We start from the raw sequence: 21156 nt of genomic DNA on the forward strand, positions 1-21156 counted from the left end.
GTCAATTAAAACTGCCAGGGGGCAGCGCAGCACTATTTTTTTATTCTTTTTTAAATCATGCAGCTAGCCTAACAAAAAAAATGTTTGCAAATCGGCCAACCAGGGCCTGAGCGGTGCCCTGCAGCTGCATAGCCCATGCTCAGCACGGGCTTACCGCCCAGGAGGTTAACAGGAAATAAATGTGGTGGCCTCCATATTCTTCTCACTTCAGTTATCCTTTTTTTTTTACAACTTCTATATAAATTTTTTGTTTGCCTATTGTAAAGTCTTTCCTCACCATGATTCACATTCTGAAAAGTATCTCGGGTGGTGACATCTTTACCGATGGCAGGAGCATCACTGCGGAATGCTTGTTAACTGCATTGCAAAGTAGCAGAAATAATACCTGGTTTCCCAGAATGCTCTGGGAGAAGAACTCCGCATTATCTAAACAGCCTAGGCTAAAAATCACTGGCAGAGGGGGTTACGGATAAATATACAGCAATATATAGATATAGGAAGTGTTTCTGATGCTGAAATCTGGATAAATAACATACTACATTCTACTATGTCACTGGACTGTCTCTTTAACCCTTTGCATAATCATACACTGCACACCATTTACTCAAACACAGTCAGTTCAAGACACAGCTGCTGTCCTAAGAGTTAATAAAAAGTCAAAGGAATTTGTTTTTTAAAAAACATGCATGATCCCATCATCCCATGCAGTCACATATATCATGAAGAGGCTCCTCTGGATTCATGTGTCCTAACACTGGCCCTCTAATATTCATGTAGCAACAAGCAGGCATGTTGTGCTTGAACTAATATAGTGAGAGTCTGAGCATGTGTGCAAAGGGTTAATAACTTTTACTATGCACAGAAAGAGGAAGACCTGTTTGCAATTACTTTAATGAGTGCTATATTGTGTGCAGTATGCATTATTGCATGAGTGAATTAAGTTGCTCTCTGATAAAAGAACTGCAGGGTTAGCCAGTGTAATGTCAGCTTTTACAAAGCTGCAGCACCCAATGAGGCTCTGATTTGCAGGCTCAATTGCATGGGAACTGGCTGATGCTTCTAGTGGTGATGTGAAGGAAAGGGGAAAAATAAAAGACACACATTAGCGTCGCCTTCTCCCAGGGAGCTGCAGCTGCGTGCTCCTCCTCCAACATTACCATTCACTGACTGGACTATTGGACACACTTCTTGCCATCTTCCTCATCACATACAAGCATAGTGTACAATACGCACTTATTTTACGCATTATCTAGTATGCTGCAATCACAAAACCAGCAGCCACTCTGATCTCCTGGAGCAAGCTTGTATCTGCACAACCTCTCAGCTTGGCTTACAGTCCTTTCAAGCCATTCTATGCAGGATTAGCCAATCGTTTGCTTCTTTGCACAGACAGTCATCATTTTTGCTTCGTTCTCCACTGACTGACACGTTCTGGCAAAAAGGTAGGACTGTTCTGATTGTGAATTGTCTTTGCTGTGATGGGAAATGCATGGCTTGCCGTCAGTGCTCATGTTGTAATGCAGGCAGAGATTTCAGCACCTGTCGCTGTCCAGTGCTGGCTCACACACACACGGGGATTTAATGCATGGCAATGCAAACTCCCGCTCCAGATTATCTCATTGCTGTTCTGAGCTCACATCATGTGCAATTTATTCTGATTGTCATTGACTGGGGGGGCTGCTGTGTTAGCTTTACTGATGCAGAAATACCCCCATTCATTAATGAGCATTGTTTCTCAATGCTTGCTCTCTCTTCACCAGGCTACGTGGCAAACGACCAGATGCCTTGCATGAAGAGCAAGGCGCACTAACTCATCAGTGATTCACATTTCAGTTTCCTGTGGTCAGTTAACATCTGATGCTGTTGATTACTGTAGTCAGCACATTGTTGTCACTGCTCTTTGGGTTTACAGTGAATAAGCCCATGCTTGTTGAAGTCTCTCATAACCAGCTTAGGCTGTGCTGTTACACAGAAGTAACTCAGTGATAGGGGATTTTACTCTGAAAGAGCAGTTCCTGCACTTATACTTCTCCCTTATAGCACAGGGGATCAGTTCCTCAAACTATAGTCAAATGGCAATAGATGTCCAAACTGTGGCCAAGCCAAGCCAGCCAGCAGAGTCTCTTCACCTCTTTTCTGCAGTGTGATGCCACATTGGATACAGTGTTGCAGCATAGCTTGTATATAAAGTGAGGATTATAAAGGTGTCCATTAACAGTACAATTTTTTACCTGATGCAATCTCCTGACACTATTTTTACAATTGAAAGCAATTGGGAGGTAATTATCGATTGTTTCAATAAATAGGTCGATTAGGGCATTGTCTCTCTACTGATTTGATTGTAAAATCCAACATTCCCATCAATAAAATTTTCTGTTCCAATAGACCATAGAATTTTGACATCGTTTTCTGACACACTGCACAGTTTTTGTTACAATTTGATCGTAAAAATTGCATTAAAAGAAAAAATTGTACTGTTAATGGATACCTTTAAGGTAAGTGACAAAAAAATGAGTTTAACTTACCTGGGGCTTCTTGCAGCCCCCTGGAGTCATCCTGTGCCCACAATGTCCTGCTCCCTCTGGCCAGAAACGGTGACTCCCACAAAGCTGGCCTGTCACCGCCAGTCAACGGCTACTGAGCATGTGTGGCCTGAAGCCACATGCACCCTGATCGCGCTGCACGGAGTGTTCTGTGCATATGCAGTAGCAATGTTCGCATACTGCACATGTGCAGTACACTCTCAGCATTGGTAGCGCGGTGAGGAGGCGCGTGGGGGTTGCTGCTGCTGGCCGGAGGGACTCAGGATGAAGGATGGTGTGTGAACAGGATCACTCCAGGGGCTGCAAGAAGCCCCAGGTAAGATTACCTCCTCTTTTTTGTCACTTAAGTCTGCCCTTAGGCCTCTTACACAGTAAGACGTTGTGTTTGATGCGACATTAAGGTCACATAACGTGCCCCTAATGCAATGCATTGAAAGACTTTAACTTGGACGTTAGTTAGCCCTGTGTTTGGTGCGCCGTTTTCGTCGCACAGTGATAGAACAAAAACGGCGCATGCGTTAAAAAAAAAATACTGAGCATGTGCAAATCAGTCTAACGCAGCTAAAAAGTGTATAACGCATAGCATGCAGCATTTTCATTTAACGTGCAGCGTTAGACACCAACGCAACGTCTGCACTGTGAACAGCCCATTGATTTTTCATTGCAGTAAGTTATTGTGCATTGCATGTTGTTGTAACGTGCGACTTTAACGTCGCACTGTGAAAGAGCCCTAAAGGACTGCGTAGTAATCGAGAGCTGTGTTTAATATATGGGTTCTCTAATGAAGCTTTTAAATGTGTCTGCAGGGGGAACAGATAATTGTGGACATGCTCCATAGTGCTATCCTGAGCTAACCTGTGATCCCGGGTCCCACGCTGTAGGCAGACATCGCTGCGTTTGTGGGTATGCCCTGTGGCAGTCGTGGGATGTCAGCTTCTCACGTGTTGACCCAAAAGATTGTATTGCTGTAGGGCAAGAGGATGCATTGGCAGCTGTAATGTGAGTTCTGAGAAATGCAGATCCCTTTGGGCCTCTCGCTTTTTTTGACAATTTGGCTTTAATATGGATACAGATTTCTGTAAATTACATTGGTAATGATTTTACATTTAAGAGACATCATAAATAATGGGGATGCTCAGTTGCATTATATGACCATATACTGTAGTTTCATTAGTGGAGGATAGGAGATGCCCAACTGTAGCTTAGATTTATTGGTATGGCAATTTGGCAATAGCTCTACATCACACCACTTAATTAATCTCTCCCACCATCTTATGGCTGCAAGGAACAGGCTGTTCACTGCATGTGGAACTGTAACTGAGAGCATAACCCAATACATCACTCAGGCATCTAGTGTCTGTACTGCATCAGAGGACATGACTGAAGCTGGTGACGCTTCAGCACCTACATAAAGTTTACTTTGGGCTTATACCATCTCTAAACTGCATGGGGCAGTGGAGACCTCAAGGAAGACTGAGCCACTGCAAATGGAAGTGTGAAGCTGACAACAGATAGCTGGCACTAATCTGAGGTAAATGTCACTTTAAAAAAATCAATCAGTAATTTCTATTGCAGGTTTATGTATTAAACCGGGTATTACTGTAATGTACACAATCACAGTATTCTTTCTATCATTAACGACCAAGCAATTTCCCATAGTGTTGCATCAGAACTCATTATGCACTGGACTGACCTGACATTTCTGCTTGATTGAAGTTGATGAACCCTGAAATCGTGTTGCTCTGGGATACAGTGCATTATGTGTTCTTTCTTATTAAAAAAGGCATGCTCCCTAACAAGACAAATGTCAGCCAGCACAGATTAGATTGGCTTCCTTACTTTAGTGTACAAGGCCCATGCAAGATGATTGCTGTTTGGTCGCTATGAGTAATTGCTTTTCATACTTTGTTCTTTAACTGTTTAAGGATTATTATGATAACTATAACTTCATGGATGGTTGGTGGTTTTAGGCTCACAGGGTTAATCTAGCCACCAGTATTAGGTGCTTTTTTTTGTAGTATTCCTCTTTTGTAGCAATTGTCCCTGTTTTGTTTTCCCCCATACACTGTCCCAGTTTGAACTTAGAAATAGGTTTGAATATGAAAATGCCATTCAATTATGGTGCTTATGCCACCATAGTCCATGTATTTTTTCCTAACCTAAGTAATCCCATTGCTCATTTTTCTGTTTGTAATATAAAGCAAAATGGCAGGGAAAATCAGTTGTGTGTGCTTTGCCTTTTGGGTAGTTCTTTTGTTTTGTGTTTTTTTTGTAACCATGACAAATACTGCCATCTGTAAATGAATGAAAACGTGTGTTCCTTTTATTTGTTTTGCATTTTCTGTAAACATGAGTGTAGCAAGTGAAGGGTCATTCCCTTACATATTTTATATTGATAGATGGCCCTCATTTTTGTTTTAGAATGTAGGAAGGGGTGATATTTGCATGGGTGTTTTAAAGTTAGGGCTAGCTAATATTAGGCTTAAAGGAAACCTGAGAAAGGATATAAAAAATGTATACATACCTGGGGCTTCTTCCAGCCAGCTTGCTCCCATGCCGGCGCCCTCCACTGCTCGCAGCCTCTGCAAATTGCCCGGAAAAGTCCTCTGGTCTGGGGCATACTGTGCAAACGCACTGGCTGTGCGCACTCCCCCCGTTGCGCTCCCATGGTCGGGAGTGTTCTGTGCCTTTCCAGTAGTACTGTGCAAGTGCAGAATGCTCCCAGCCATCAGACCGCAATGGGGGAGTGCACACAGTCCGACTGCCTGCGCTGACTGGCCTCAACTGGATGACTTACGGGGGCCAGTTTCAGAGGCTGCAGGCAGCAGAAGACGGTGGTGTGGGAGTGATCTGGCCAGAGGGGGCTGGAGGAAGTCCCAGGTATGTATAGATTTTTGATATCCCCCTGTTTCAGATACACTTTAAGTTACAAGTTAGTGTTGTCTATATAGGAAGGGGAAATGCTAGGATTAGGCAGAAAAGAGGTTACAGTTAATTTTTCACTTGATATCAAAGTATAACTGAGGCAAAACTACAAATCATGCCACATAATGTAAGCACCAGAGTCTGCCAGTCATAGTATATAGTCTTCCCAGTAGTAACATATGGCTGTGAAAGCTGGACTATAAACAAGGTCATGAAGAAAAAATGTTTTTGAATTGTGGGTGTGGAGAAAGCTACTTAGAGTTCCCTGGACTACCAGAAGGTCAAATCAGTGAATACTTAAAGGGGAACTTCAGCCTAAACAAACATACTGTCATTAAGTTACATTAGTTATGTTAATTAAAATAGATAATATAATCTCTTACCCACCCTGTTTTCAAAGAACAGGCAAATGTTTGTGATTTCATGGAGCCATCTTTTTCATGGGTTGGTTGAAAGGAGGTGACAGGGAGCATGAGGCACAGTTCCAACTGTCCTGTCTTGATCACCACTCCCAGCTGTGCACGCTAGGCTTCAAATCTCAAATTCAAAAAAAAATAATAATTTGCACCAAAAAAGCAGGAGGAGAACAACATCATCAGAAATCCCATCATGCTTTTCACAGCATCGGGGGGGGGGGGGGGGGGGGAATGTAGTTTTCTTCTGTGCAGCTAAAAATGAGGCTTGGCTAAGAAAAACAAAGTTCTGATGCTGTGAAACTGTTTAAGACACACCAAGCCTTTTCAGTGGTGCTGAGTAGATTTTTAGCCCGGAGGGTCACTTTAAAGAAGTAAGGCCAGAGTGTTCATTAGAAGGGCGGTTAATACCACTATTAAAGTTCAAAGGGAACCTTAAATGAGCTAAGAAAAAACATTTCACTTACCTGGGGCTTCCCCCAGCCCCCTGCAGACATCCTGTGTACTCTATTGCATTCTAGCAGCTGTGGCCATCCTGCGCCAGTGCAGAACGCATGCTATGCGTATGCATGTATGTAGTATGCATACTGTGACTGCGCAGGATGGCCACGGTAGCTTGAGTTCAGTTAAGGTTTTCTTTAAATACTTTTGACACATAATGTGGACAGATTCCTTGGAGAAATCCTTGATTCTTAGAAAAACTGAGGGGAAAAGACAGCAGAGGCTAAGATGGATAGACAGCATATGTGGAGCCATGAACATGCCTATGCAACATCTGAAACAAGCAGTAATTGACAGAAACATCTTGACTGGCAGGAGAATCTGCCAGTCACAGAGAGAACACACAAAAACAGGATAAACTGGGCTTCTGGGCTACATAGCAGACAATGGCCTCGATTCACAAAGCGGTGCTAACCTACTTAGCACGCCTAAAGACTTTGGGCGTGTTAACCAGGGTGCTAAGTAGGTTAGCACCTTTTTTTTTAAATCACATCGCGCGCAAAGTCCCGCACGCAAAACTTTGCGCGCGTACAGCGCGGTGCGTGCGAAACGTTGCATCGCAGTGCGACGAAAACGGCGCACCCGATGCGCCTATAAGGTCATGCGACCTTAAGGTCACACCCCATGCGACCTTATAGGCACAACGGGTGACCGTTTTTTTCGTGTCGTTTCACGCGCACCAAGCTGTTTTGTGCGCGGGACTTTGCGTGTGAGTGCTATTTATCACGCCTAAACTAACTGTAGGCATGATACAGGGCTTTTCACAGGCAAGCGAACACCTAGCACTGCTTTGTGAATCAAGCCCAATGAAGCAACACAGAGCATATCATGCTAATTATCATTGCCAAGTGGCTTGAAGGGCACTGTGCAACAGTATAGTTGTAAAGTCAGTGTCGAATATAAAGGTTAAAAAAAATTAAGGTATCTTCAAAAGAACACCTTTTTGTAATTCATTTCTGTAAATGTACTGTAAACCTTACAATCCCAGGCACTGGATAAAAGACCACTCCTTCAGAGATGGGTGGCATTCAGATACAGTGGGTGCCTCATTGGTCAAAAATTCCTGCGACTGCCAAGCTGTAACATTTGTTGCATACATTGTATATCTGTATGCAGACTCATATCGACAAATACTGTAAAGGTATGACTTTATATCCTTTGCTGAGGATCTGATGTCTACTGTAAGACTGCACTGATTTACAATGAACATGGATACCTTACCAATGTTAAAGGAACCGCAACCCTGATAAAGCATTTAAGCATTGAGTGCCAACAGCCTTATCCTTCTGGAAATATCACATTCTTCCATTCTAGAAGGCAATTTATCACTCCTAGAGAAACTTCTTCAGTTGTAATGACTGAAGGAGATTCCCAAATGCTGATATGTGCAGATAGTTCACTCACCCCAGAAAAGTCTAGGTAATTCTGTGTATATTGCATTCTTCAGCAGTGTGAGACTCAGTTCATATTTGCTGTGAAAACAAACACTTTTTGCACGATACACTAAAGTCATAAACTGACATGTCAATAAAACGTATTGCTAAGTATAAGAGCTGTTCACGCTTGTGCATTTTCAACGGATCCATTCCTGTAATCATAATTTCAAACTGCATGATTTTTCCAGAGATGGCATACACTGCAGTTGCACACGGAAACAATGAAAGCCTATTGGAATGGACATCCCAAGTTCTTACTAGGCTGTTTGATGTATATTTTCCTGCATTTTCTTCTTTACCTTCTGCCGCCTTCTGTTACTTTCTTCTGGATCTCTACCACCACTTGAGTCTGCAGCTACCGCCGCTTGGGACGATCTCCGCTATACCTATGGGAGCTCTGGCAGAAGCATAAACCACTGGGGCTCCCCATCAGTTTGAAACAGACCAATGGGAACCCTTCCTTCCCAAAGAGCATTATTTTTGGTCCACCACTGTGGACCACTGAAAATTTTCCTTGGAGGCGGAGGATTTCTATTAGTCTGTATCAATCCATTGGGGAGCCCCAGCGGTTGGTTACACGTTTGCCAGGGCTCCCATCAGTATTGTGGCACCTGTTCCCTGTAGTGGCAGTGGACCAGGTTTGGCAGTTTGTAGTCTGAATGAGGTGAAGGACTCTGAGATAGCAACAGCGTATCCTCACAGGATACACTATTAATGTTACTACGCTTTCTTCTCTCCCCTTCTGACACCTCTGCCTCCTTCTGTTACCTTCTTCTGGATCTCTGCCACCACAAGAGTCTGCAGCTGCCACCACAGTGGATTAGCTCCTCTATGCCTATGGAAGCCCTGGCAGAAGCATAGTTGTGCATCTAGCATAGTGTGGCTCGAGTCTAAAAGTTGCCCTAAAAGGTTATTGAAAACTGAAGAATATTAGAGCAGCTGTGAGATTCAGTAAACCTGGATCAGTTTCATTTTAAAATTGTCTATTAAATGGAAAAAACTTTCAACTCTTACCTGCATCATATGAGATCACAGTGAGTTTCTAAAAGCAACACCTGCAACAAATAAAGTGAAAATGCTTTGTAAAAGGTCTAGGATTTAGTTCAGTTTTACTGGATTACAAAGGCTACTCACAGCTCGTCAGACTTGGGTAATCAGGGCAAGCATTTCATATCCAGAATGCTACAGAGCGCATGGTATTACATTACCACAAAATACTTTATCATTTAAAGGAATGAGACATACCATGTATCCTTGAATATATATCAACTTCGTGTATAAGTACACTATCAATATTTGACCCTCTTCAGCTGGAATTTTTATTGAATCACATATAAGTCTACCTAGCAAAGTTAGTGGGGACTTGGGGACCAGGAGGAGTTAACTGTATTGCATCCATTAACCCCCCCCGCCTCCCGACCCTTAAGTGCAGCCAATGACTCCTCCAGGCCCCCAAGTGCAGCAATTATTCTGCAACCCAGTATTTTTCCCCTGTCCTATTCCTTGTTAATTGTTGTGACCAAGACTTTCAGACCTATGTTTTCTTGGCATTTCCTTTATCAAGAAAGAGTCACTTACTACTGGGTAAATTGCTGCTATAATGGAAATGTCACTAATAGTACACACATTACTCAGTGTTGGTCGTGACTCGTTTATAAGTTGACACCTATACTTTTATTTAGTGAGTTAGACTTATAGTTGAGTATATGCAGTAACTTATTTCATGCATTTATAGGGCATCCGTTATATATGTAGTCAAGAATCCCACATTTTACTACCTTTCATTCAAGAAACAAAAAAATAGTTTTATAATCTTCAGAGTGACTGTTTGATCAGGAAGAGGGATATCCTATTTGGTATTTTTCAAATCTGCCATAAAGCTAGAGAGTTCTCTGATAGAAGCTGCCATTTTTTTCTGGTAAGATACATTTAGTTACCAAGGCAATCACAATGATACTGCAAACCATAATCTAAGAAGTTAGACGTAGTGATACATGTTTTTATCTACCTATGTTCAAGCACTATTTTTAGATGGCAGATAGCCTTTTTACTAAGCCAAGCTATTTTTATGGTGAATGTACCTAAATACATCCTACTCAATAAATGTCCATGAATCTGCCTCCATGGGCGGCTGCGTCCTTATTAGGCGTAAAGTGTGCAGCTACATGTGGAGAGACCTGCGCGGGTGGCTGTGCACGCTGGAGGTCATTCTCGCGGCTGTTTTTGAAATGGGCCTAAATGACTAGTGCATACATATTGGTCCACATGCTTATTGCGGGAGCATATCGACAAACCGGTGCTAGATTTTATGATTCAATTGCCTAAAAAAGAAGTCATGCAATGGATGATGGTTCATGTCCTTCCTCTAATTTTGCCCACACTTGTCAAGCTGAATGATCATTTATTTTTTTATGTATTCCAATCATGTTCAATTCAATCATTGCTTGAAAAATGAACATTTTAACCACAATCCCTCTGTTCACGTCAGTGTACTGTATATTGAATGTTTCGTCCTTTATTTTTTTATTGCAATGTGTAGGGCTGTCTGACTGCATAAAATAATGAAATTGCCTCCCAAATGTTAGTCTTTGGGAAAGTAGTTTAACTAGATAACATAACTGCATACACACACAAAAATAAAATACACACACACAAAAAAAAAATAAAACACACACACACACACACACACACGCACACGCACACGCACACGCACACGCACACGCACACGCACACGCACACGCACACGCACACGCACACGCACACGCACACGCACACGCACACACACACGCACACACACACTATTCAGTGGAGTTTTGGAGATCCAAAGCGCCAGGATTTTATGTAGTGGTCTAAAAGGGTCCTTATAACCCTCTGGAAGAAAACCTGCAGAGTATAGTTTTTCCACCTGAAAGAGAATCCATAGTAAAAAAAAAATAGCCCTGGGAGAGTACATACCTAGAGAGAAAGGAAATCCTCTGGATCTTAATGAAGCTCCCCTTGTCCTCCGCAGTAGCTCCAATCCAGTGCTTTGCGGGAGTGATTTTCGCGGGAAAATCACTCCCGCAAAACCAAAGTTTTGCGGTTTTAGATGTGAACGGATCCTGATCATTCCAAGCATTTTTCTACAAAAGAAAACAAATGTTCTAAAAAAAAAAAATCCTTTCAAAATAGCCTTCTTTTTGCTATGGTGTAAGACATCTTTAGCCATGTATACCTATATTGTACAGATTTTTATTATATATACAATCAGTACACTTATATTTGGATTACTTGGGCTTCATGTTTGTGGATTTCAGTGAAAAAAAATAAATGACTGTTATACAGCACAAATGAGCATATTTATAAATGTTCATTAACACTGAAGGCTTATTAAATGAATTTAAGTGAATAAAATGAGCACTGAAGGCTAATTAAATGAATTTAAGCTAAATGCCAAGTACAAAATAACAGGGAGTTTATTTGCTGCTCTTTTGAATTTATGACATTTATCTTATACAGAAAAGTTTCATGTTTAGTATGTGTTTGGCTTTCTTTATTAAAAGCCCCCATAAACATGACAAGTTTAAAGTACTCGGACAGCTAGGCAAAATACTTACTGCTGCTGGCTGCTGCTCTGATGTCACATGACTATCTGAGAAACCATTCAAGAGGGACAGAGCTGAACGTTTCCCTGAGACAGAAGAAGCTGATTGAAATTACTACTGGGCGGCTGGCTTAGTCACACTACCATGGTGGCTTGCTCAGTCAATCTTTGACCAATCAATATGAATTGAGTCAGCTATTGTGGGCCCTACACAGCCATTGGCCAGTTTACCCTTTAGAGGGGAGAGGGGAGTTCCACAGAGAATGTTGCTAAAACTGGGCCAAATTTTTCAGTTTACACCTCTTTGGCACAACCCATCCCTTCACCAGTTTCTCATAGTTCCAGACCCAGCTTTCTGTGGTAGGCACAGGATCTTTATGCTACAGGATATAGTAGCTGATAATGCTGTCTGCTCTTTAAGACCCCATATATACCAACTTCTCAGCATTTCAGAATCAACTTTATTCACTGAGAACGACAGAAGTCACACCTACAATTATTTCTGGTACACGTGGCATTGACAGTAGTGCATTTTAGGCATAAAGAATAGAAACATTTTAGACGTACATGATTAGCAGAGTTTTCGGAGGAGGGGGACAGAGTTCAGAGTTTCAGACATCCAAGTAGGGCACATGGGAAGCAGGTGTGGGAGGCTGGGCCTTTTCCAGATTTGTGGGCTAGGGTTCTGAAGGAGAACATCCTATGGGAAGGAGAAGTTCCTGTGACTGTTAGTTTTTGAGGGAATGGTACTGTAGCAAGCAATGCGTAAAAGAACTAGAGCTGGCCAAGTTTGACCCAGAGAATGTATTCTCAACATTGTATAAATTCCTACTACAGAAGGGAACCCATAGGCTATCCCTCATTTTTGCTGCTTGGCAAAGAGGAATGAGCAGTAACAAAAGAAAAATGAGCTAGTCATTGTTCAGTTTGTATAGAATTTACTCCTCACTGCATTTCTAATTTAAAGTACTAAGCACAACAAAGATAGTCCTGACTTATGAACGGCCTGAAAAAAAATTGATTCTGAGGGAACAAGTGAAAAAGGGTCGGTTTTCAAAATGACCTTGTAGTTTTTGAGAAATTCAATTTAAAAAAAAAAATTCTAAGAAAAAAATAATTTTTAAACCAGTAAATTGATATTTTGCTGCAGGTCACTGAGGCACATGGGTGACAGTGAAGGAACGGGGGAACAAAGGTGACAGAGGACACTGGAGGCACAGTGGACAGAGATGGCACAGTGTTTTGACTTATGGCCAGATTCAGGTTAAGAACTAACCTACAGTCCCGATCTAACTTGTTAACAAGGTTCTTCCTGTATATTCGAAATATAAGAGAAACGTGTCTTTACATAGTAGATTAGCTTTTGTGCAGTAAATGCCAGTAGGCTGTTTGTATATAATATGCATTATTTTGCATCAAATAAAGAAATGGGAAAATATTGATGTCGTGGAAGAACATTATCAAAGACTTGGTATTATATGCATAAACATTGGTAAAGATGGAGGCAGATCACCCCCCAGAGTAGCATAAAACTAACCAGGCAATGTCAGTGGTGATCTATAGAGTGCACAAACACATAGTAAGACTCAAATGACATTGAATGATCCGCAGCTCACCTCCAGCAGATGATTACTTTATTTGTGCCTCTTGCATGAGCATTGTGGAAATATAGCTCATGGATATCACCTCTTGCATGAGTATTTTAGAAATACAGCTCATGTATATCGGCTCTTGCATGAGTATTGTAGAAATACAGCTCATGGATATCACCTCTTGCATGAGTATTGTAGAAATACAGCTCATGGATATCACTCTTGCATGATCATTGTGAAAATACAGCTCATGGATATCACTCTTGCATGAGCATTGTGGAAATACAGCTCATATATATAACCCCTTGCATGAGCATTGTGGAAATACAGCTTATGTATATCACCTCTTGCATGAGCATTGTGGAAATACAGCTTATGTATATCACCTCTTGCATGAGTATTGTAGAAATACAGCTCATGGAAATACATCTCATGTATATCACCTCTTGCATAAGTATTGTAAAAATACAGCTCATATATATCACCTCTTGCATGAGCATTGAGAAAATACAGCTCATGTATAGAGATGGCTTGAATCTCTGATTTTCAGTGCGCAAACTTCCGCAAAAGTTTGGTTCGTGCGAACTTTTGTGAACCGCAATAGACTTCAATGGGGATGCGAACCTTAAAAACTAGAAACATTTATGCTGGCCAGAAAAGTGATGGAAAAGATGTTTCATGGGGTCTAACACCTGGAGGGGGGCATGGCGGAGTGGGATACATGCCAGAGTTCCCGGGGAAAAATCTGGATTTGACGCAAAGCAGCATTTTAAGGGCAGAAATCGCATTGCATGCTAAATTGGAGGCCTAAAGTGCTTTAAAACAGCTTGCATGTGTATACATCAGGGAGTGTAATTAAAGTACTGCTTCACACTGACAGACCAAACTCACTGTGTAATGCACCGCACACAGCTGTTTGTGTAGTGACGGCCGTGCTGGACTGGTGCGCACCATGGCCAGAGTGCAGGCCATGGCAGTTTTCAAGCCCATATGGTCGCCGGGCTAAGGTAGCTAAACGACAGAACAGTGACTGTCCAGCTGATCGAATTTGGTCCATCCTCAATGAAGCAACAACATTATTATCTTGGATATGCCCTCCCCCCCCCAAGACACTTATATAGCCGGCGGTCATTGCTTCTTTGTGATACGCAAGCCCCTTCACTGCGGCAAGGTAACGATCACAAAGGGGAATTGACACATGTACATGCCGTTTTGTTGTTGCAAAGAAAAATTAGGCAGGCATGTACACGCACCAGAAAAATTATTATAGCGGCCACTGCTAGCAGCGGCCTTAAAAATTCAGGAATCTGCCTGGAGTCCTAGACCCTGTTGGTGGTGGCGGAGAAGGCAGTCAAGCGGCCTGCAGGCAGAGATGCTGTGTGTTGAAACTGACTTAGTCTTCGGGCAGGCAGCAGCCCTCCGGGGGATGCATGCCTCATTCATTTTGATAAAGGTCAGGTACTGAACACTTTTGCGACTTAGGCGACTTCTCTTCCCAGTGACAATGCCTCCAGCTGTGCTGAAGGTCCTTTCTGACAGGACGCTTGAGGCAGGGCAAGACAGAAGTTGGATGGCAAAATGTGACAGCTCTGGCCACAGGTCAAGCCTGCGCACCCAGTAGTCCAAGGGTTCATCGCTGCTCAGTGTCTACATCCACACTTAAGGCCAGGTAGTCGGCTACCTGCCGGTCGAGGCGTTGGTGGAGGGTGGATCCGGAAGGGGGGCAAGGCATTGGACTAAAGAATGTCCGCATGTCTGACATCACCATGACATCGCTAGAGCGCCCTGTCCTTGCCTGCGTGGACATGGGAGAAGGATTACTGGCAGTGGTACCTTTATTCCATTGTGCTATGACATCACCCTTAAAAACACTGTAAAGCATAGTTGCCAGCTTGTTCTCCATGTGCAGCATCCTTTCTGCCTTCAGGTGAGTTGGTAACATATCCGTCACTTTGTGCCTATACCGAGGGTCTAGTAGCGTGGCCACCCAGTACAGCTCATTCCCTTTGAGGTTTTTTTATATGGGGGTCCCTCAACAGGCTGGACAGCATGAAAGATGCCATCTGCACAAATTTGGATCCAGACCTTCTATCCATCTCCTCTTCCTCAGTGACGTCAGGTAAGTTCTCCTCCTCCCCCCAGCCACGAACAATACCACGGGAGCATTGAGCAGCACAACCCCCTGCGACACCTGCTGCGGCTCACTTCTGCTGCCTCCTCCTCATCCTCCAAAAAAACCACCTTCCTCATCATCATCTGACTCCTCTTCCCCACACGACTCTTCTTCCTCCCCCCCCTCTGTACTGCCGAAGGTGTTGAAGAAACATCTGGTTCTGATGAGAATTGATCCCACAACTCTTCCTTCTGTAACTGTTCCTGTTCACGCTCCTCCACAGCTTGATCCACCACTCTACGCACGGCACACTCCAGAAGGAAAGCATACGGGATCAAGTCGCTGATGGCGCCTTCACTACGACTCACCATGTTTGTCACCTCCCCAAACGGCTGCATGAGCCTGCAGGCATTTTGTATGAGTGTCCAGTTCTTCGGCCAGAACATCCCCATCTCCCCAGAGTGTGTCCTTCTACTGTAGTTGTAGAGATACTGGGTGACGGCTTTCTCCTGTTGTAGCAGGCAGTCGAACATCAGGAGGGTCGAATTCCAGCGAGTCGGGCTATCGCAAAGCAAGCATCTCACCGGCAAGTTGTTTCTCCGCTGAATATCGGCCATTCATGCCATGGTCGTGTAAGACCGCCTGAAATGCCCACACAACTTCCTGGCCTGCTTCAGGACGTCCTGTAAGCTTGGGTACTTAGACACAAATCTCTGAATTATGAGACTGAGCACATGTGCCATGCAGGGTACATGTGTCAACTTTCTCAAATTCAAAGCCGAAATGAGATTGCTGCCATTGTCACACACCACGTTGCCGATCTCCAGTTGGTGCGGGGTCAGCCACTGATCCACCTGTTTGTTAAGAGCAGCCAGGAGAGCTGGTCCAGTGTGACTCTCCCCTTTGAGGCAAGACATGTCTAAGATGGCGTGACACCGTCGTACTTGGCATGCAACATAGGCCCTGGGGAGCTGGTGCTGTGTAGCTGGAGAGGAGATCGCAGCACCAGTAGAGTTGAACTGCCACTCAGCCGAGGAGGAGGAGGAGGATGACGGCAGTGAAGAGGATGCAGCAGGAGGAGAGGAGGTGGCAGCAGGCCTGCCTGCAAGCCCGGGAGGTGTTACTAAGTCCGCTGCACAGCCATGTACTCCCTGCTTGCCAGCGGTCACCAGGTTGACCCAATGGGCTGTGTAAGTAATGTACCTGCCCTGACCGTGCTTTGCAGACCAGGCATCCGTGGTCAGATGGACCCTTGACCCAACGCTGTGTGCCAGAGATACCACTTGCCTTTCAACTTCATGGTACAGTTTGAGTATCGCCTTTTTTTGAGAAATAATTGCGGCCTGGTATCCTACACTGTGGTGTCCAGATGGCCACAAATTTTCGGAAGGCCTCAGAGTCCACCAGCTGGTATGGTAACAGCTGGCGAGCTAACAGTTCCGCCAAGCCAGCTGTCAGACGCCGGACAAGGGGGTGACTGGCAGACATTTGCTTCTTCCACTCAAAGATTTCCCTCATGGACACCTCATAAACTGCACCAACAGCAGGTACTTCATCATCCTCCTCCTTACACGTTACGTCCATAGTGTCGCCTAACTCAGACATATGAGGTGGTGCAACTTGCTTAGCGCCTTCATCTGGTTGTAACAATAATGTCTGTGAATCAGTTAATTCCCCACCAAATAACTCCTGTGAAGTGTCAAATGCAGCAGATGTCGTGCTTGTAGTAGCGCTGGTGGCTGCGGAAGATGAAGTGTTCTGTGTTAAATAGTCAACCACATCCTGACAATCTTGGGAGTTGATGGGACGTGCCTTCTTCTGAGCACTGTACTTTGGTTCAGGGCAGCACAAAATCACGTCAGCACGACCTCGAACAGACCTGCCGGGGTGGCCTGTCTTTGGGTCTGCCTCTACCTGTTTTGTCAATATCGAGGGGATGAAGTGAAAGGTATGCACTGACTTGATTAATACAATGTGCAGTCACACAGGTGCAGTGAAAGGTATGCAGTGACTGGTATTACAATACAATGTGCAGCGGTCACACAGGTGCAGTTAACAGGTATGCATGAACTGGTATATTGCACAGCGTGCGGTCACACTGGTACTGTGAACAATTATGCAATGACTGGTATTACAAATGTGCAGCTGTCTCACACACAGGTACTGTGAACAGGTGCAGTGACACTGTGTGCGGTCATGTAGGTAGGTAGGTGCACTGAACAACAGGTGGGTATGCAGTGATTGGTATTACAAATGTGCACCTGACACACACACACACACACACACACACACACACACACACACACACACACACACACACACACACACACACACACACACACACACACACACACACACACACACACACACACACACACACACACTGTGAACAGGTGCAGTGACACTGCGTGCGGTCACGTAAGTAGGTAGGTGCATTGAACAGGTGGGTATGCAGTGATTGGTATCACAAATGTGCAGCTGCCTGTCACACACACAGGTAGTCACTGAATGTGCTGGGCCTGGCAGTGGCACAGTAGGAATTACCAAGGCTGTATATGCAACACAAGTGTCTGTGGGACACACACAAAAAAAAATAGCTCACAAGAACAACATTAGCTCTCAAAAGAGATGTTGAGGATGAGGAGTGCTTTTTAGCAATGAGATCAGCAAGAAGGAGCAAGCTAACAAGCCTAACACAAGAGCCTAACTAAGATTTCCCTATTTCAGCAGCAGCAAAGTTCTCTCCCTTCTGAGTGAAATGACTGACGCTACCTGCGTTTTATAAGGGGGGGGGGCTCCAGGAGGAAGTGTAGCCTCATTGGCTACACTGTGCCTGCTGACTGGGATGTAGAGGGTCAAACTTTACCCTAATGATGTAATATAGGGGGCGGGTCGAACCCCCATAAAGTTCGTGTTCGATCGCGATCCACCGAAGTTTGCGCGAATAAGTTCACATGCAAACCGTTTGGGCCATCTCTACTCATGTATATCACCTCTTGCATGAGTTTTGTGGAAATACAGCTTATGTATATCACCTCTTGCATGAGCATTGTAGAAATACAGCTCATGTATATCACCTCTTGCATGAGCATTGTGGAAATACAGCTCATGTATATCACCTCTTGCATGAGCATTGTAGAAATACAGCTCATGGATATCACCTCTTGCATGAGTATTGTAGAAATACAGCTCATGTATATCACCTCTTGCATGAGCATTGTGGAAATACAGCTCATGTATATCACCTCTTGCATGAGCATTGTGGAAATACAGCTCATGTATATCACCTCTTGCATGAGCATTGTAGAAATACAGCTCATGCATATCACCTCTTGCATGAGCATTGTAGAAATACAGCTCATGTATATCACCTCTTGCACGAGCATTGTGGAAATACAGCTCATGTACATCACCTCTTGCATGAGCGTTGTAGAAATACAGCTCATGTATATCACCTCTTGCATGAGCGTTGTAGAAATACCAGTGTCCAGAAATACCAGTGTCCGGATTCCAACAGCTTCCTTATCTCGTTTTCAGCTTTTACTTTCTGAATGTAACACACTTTTCTAAAGAAGATAATGAGGCCATTGACACCAAGGCATTATGGTTTTAGGAGCAGGAGCTTAGTGTCTACCTTGCTTTGTGTAATGATTCAGTTAAGTAATTAAAGTACACTGTCCCTTAGGCATACTTACTTTCACTGAATGTTGACTGGCAAATGCACATCCCTTTCATCAGATTCAGGGCTCTATGGGGGACATACATATCTTAGACCTTGTTACCACTCCTGCACCTATCAGTATCCATGTCACTCCTTGTGACTCCTCCCCTGGCCTTAAGTGGGACCCAATTAGGCAACTGTTGTGCCTCCCTCCCCACTTCATGTGACTCCGGTCACTGGTTGCACTACATAAAATATCCATGTTTTGAAATCCCCTACTTGCCTGCTCTGTTATAAAGAAAAGTGTTGTACATTCAACCATTGTTACTCCTTGTAAAATAGGTAATGGTATATACTTTAGTTGAGAAAACTGAGAGCTTGTAAATCCTACTTTGATGCAAACAATTTCTGGGTCCTTTATTAGTGTTTCTCAACATTTTATTGGTATTTACCCCTTTTAAAATCCTGTACTCGCCAAGTACCCCCTAGCATAGTAAACATTATCGCATACATATACCTTGGCAAACAAATATTTAATAGTAGTATGTAATTGGTTCTATGCAATTTTAAAGCATTTACTATTGCATTTAATTAAAAAACACTAATTTGGTGTTTAAGATTTATAATTTTCTAAAACTTCAAATTTGTTTTTCTAGGTTAAGTAGATCAAGCCCGAGTACCCCCTGGAACCATCAGAAGTACCCCCTGGGGTACGTGTACCACATGTTGAGAACCTAGGCATTTATTAAACCACATGATGTAAACAAACCAGACAGTAGCAAGTAGGAGACTGTAGGAGCCAGTGGTATAGATCTAAAAATTTGAAGATTCTGACACACTATTAACTTCTCTATTGTGGAAGCACATTAAAGGACAATCAAGTAGACATGATGAGATAGACATGTGTATGTACAGTACCAAGCACACAAATACCTAGGCTGTGTTCCTTTTTTTTCTTTCTCTGCCTGAAAAAAGTTTAATCAGGTATGCAAGTAACAGTTTCTGCATGGGTCGGGACCGGTTAGACTGGGTCAGACTATTGCATAACCCTCACTGATAAGTAATTACAGCCATATAACACTTTCCTGTCAATAAATGGCTTCCGAGAGAAGGAAAGAGATAAGGGTCAATAATTCAATTATTTGAGCTCTGGCATACTTCAATGAAGGTGTTATTTAGCAGAAACAATGAAACAGTAAAAAAATGTAAAACTATATTTAAATATAAAATAAAACTGTGGGATATCTAAAAGTCACTTTTAGGAAACTGAGGATAGATGCAATTGTTTTTCTCATCAGTTTATTTTCACCTCGGATGTCTTTCAAGCCTTAAAAAAGTTTAAGGGACATGGATGCTTTACGTGTCTCTCCCATTGTAAGTTAAAAACAGAGTGATTAGACTAGAAAAATAACATTGAAGGTAAGACACAGTAGAAAAGATAATGATGAAGATATCACTCAGGCCACATATTACAAAAGCAAGTTAATCAGAAGTGTGGCTAAAAATATTTTGGCTTGTAAAACAGCTCATATATATGAGGCCTCTTTTACAAGTAGCACCTATCCTCACACTCCAGTAGCAACTTGTTGGTGTTCTGAAGTGTTTAAATTAACACGTTCATAGCAATCACAAGAATTCACATGTTTGTATAGTTGTGTGAAATCCCCTTTAAAGTGAAATTCCACATCAGTTAGATAAAGAAAGGCTGATATAAGGATACATAGGAGCTACACATGATTTATTCTAGCTTAATGGTATTAAAGTCCAATTCTTGGGAAGGGGTTAGGACCTCTCGAGTTTTATTGCTGCCCTGGGTCTCCATGTGTAATCGTTTTTAGCACTCCCTGTTAAAACAGCAACAAATACAACTATTTTTTTTTTGTTTGTAGAGAGAGGAATAGGTTGAATCCCAGATCAACTGTTGTTGTCCCTTATATCCTTTCCATGAGACTATCATTCATATGGAGGCCAAACAGCTCCATGGACATGCTACCACCAGGAAATGAGGGAGATCCTCCTAGGAGGGACACTCATAGCAATAAAATACCTTAAAAGTACCTAACCACTTTCCACACATTTCAAAACTATATAAATAAGAATTCTGGAGCTGGGCTTTAAACTTTCTATTCTCATCAGCTTTCCGACAGTTATCTCAAAAGCTGACTTTGTTGCAAGTATTGAAGAGTGCTCTGCAGTACAGACTGTCCATAAACTTTCATCTTTATTTGTAAATAATGAGCTGTATAGACAGGCATAAGTGTAAATCATGGGGTCTCTCCATCAGAGTGATACGTATTGTTGCTATTGGGAGCTGGGTAGGACTATTGCGCATGATGGAACAACTTCTGTGGGGTGGCATAATGGGTGGAAAAACGTGCAAATCATTAAA

At 43.0% G+C, this 21156-nt stretch overlaps 1 protein-coding gene across 4 annotated transcripts in view; it reads left to right on the plus strand.

The window, feature by feature from the left end:
• The first annotated feature begins 1219 nt into the window (after positions 1–1219).
• Positions 1220–21156, plus strand: part of DLGAP1 (DLG associated protein 1) — a 780880-nt gene continuing 760943 nt past the window's right edge. For all 4 annotated transcript variants that reach the window (XM_068237216.1, XM_068237213.1, XM_068237215.1 and 1 more), the window contains exon 1: positions 1220–1442. The gene's annotated coding sequence lies outside the window, so the exon portion shown is untranslated. The remainder of the gene's footprint in view (positions 1443–21156) is intronic.

Source organism: Hyperolius riggenbachi, chromosome 5 (assembly GCF_040937935.1).
Source record: "Hyperolius riggenbachi isolate aHypRig1 chromosome 5, aHypRig1.pri, whole genome shotgun sequence".
Classification (NCBI taxonomy): domain Eukaryota; kingdom Metazoa; phylum Chordata; class Amphibia; order Anura; family Hyperoliidae; genus Hyperolius; species Hyperolius riggenbachi.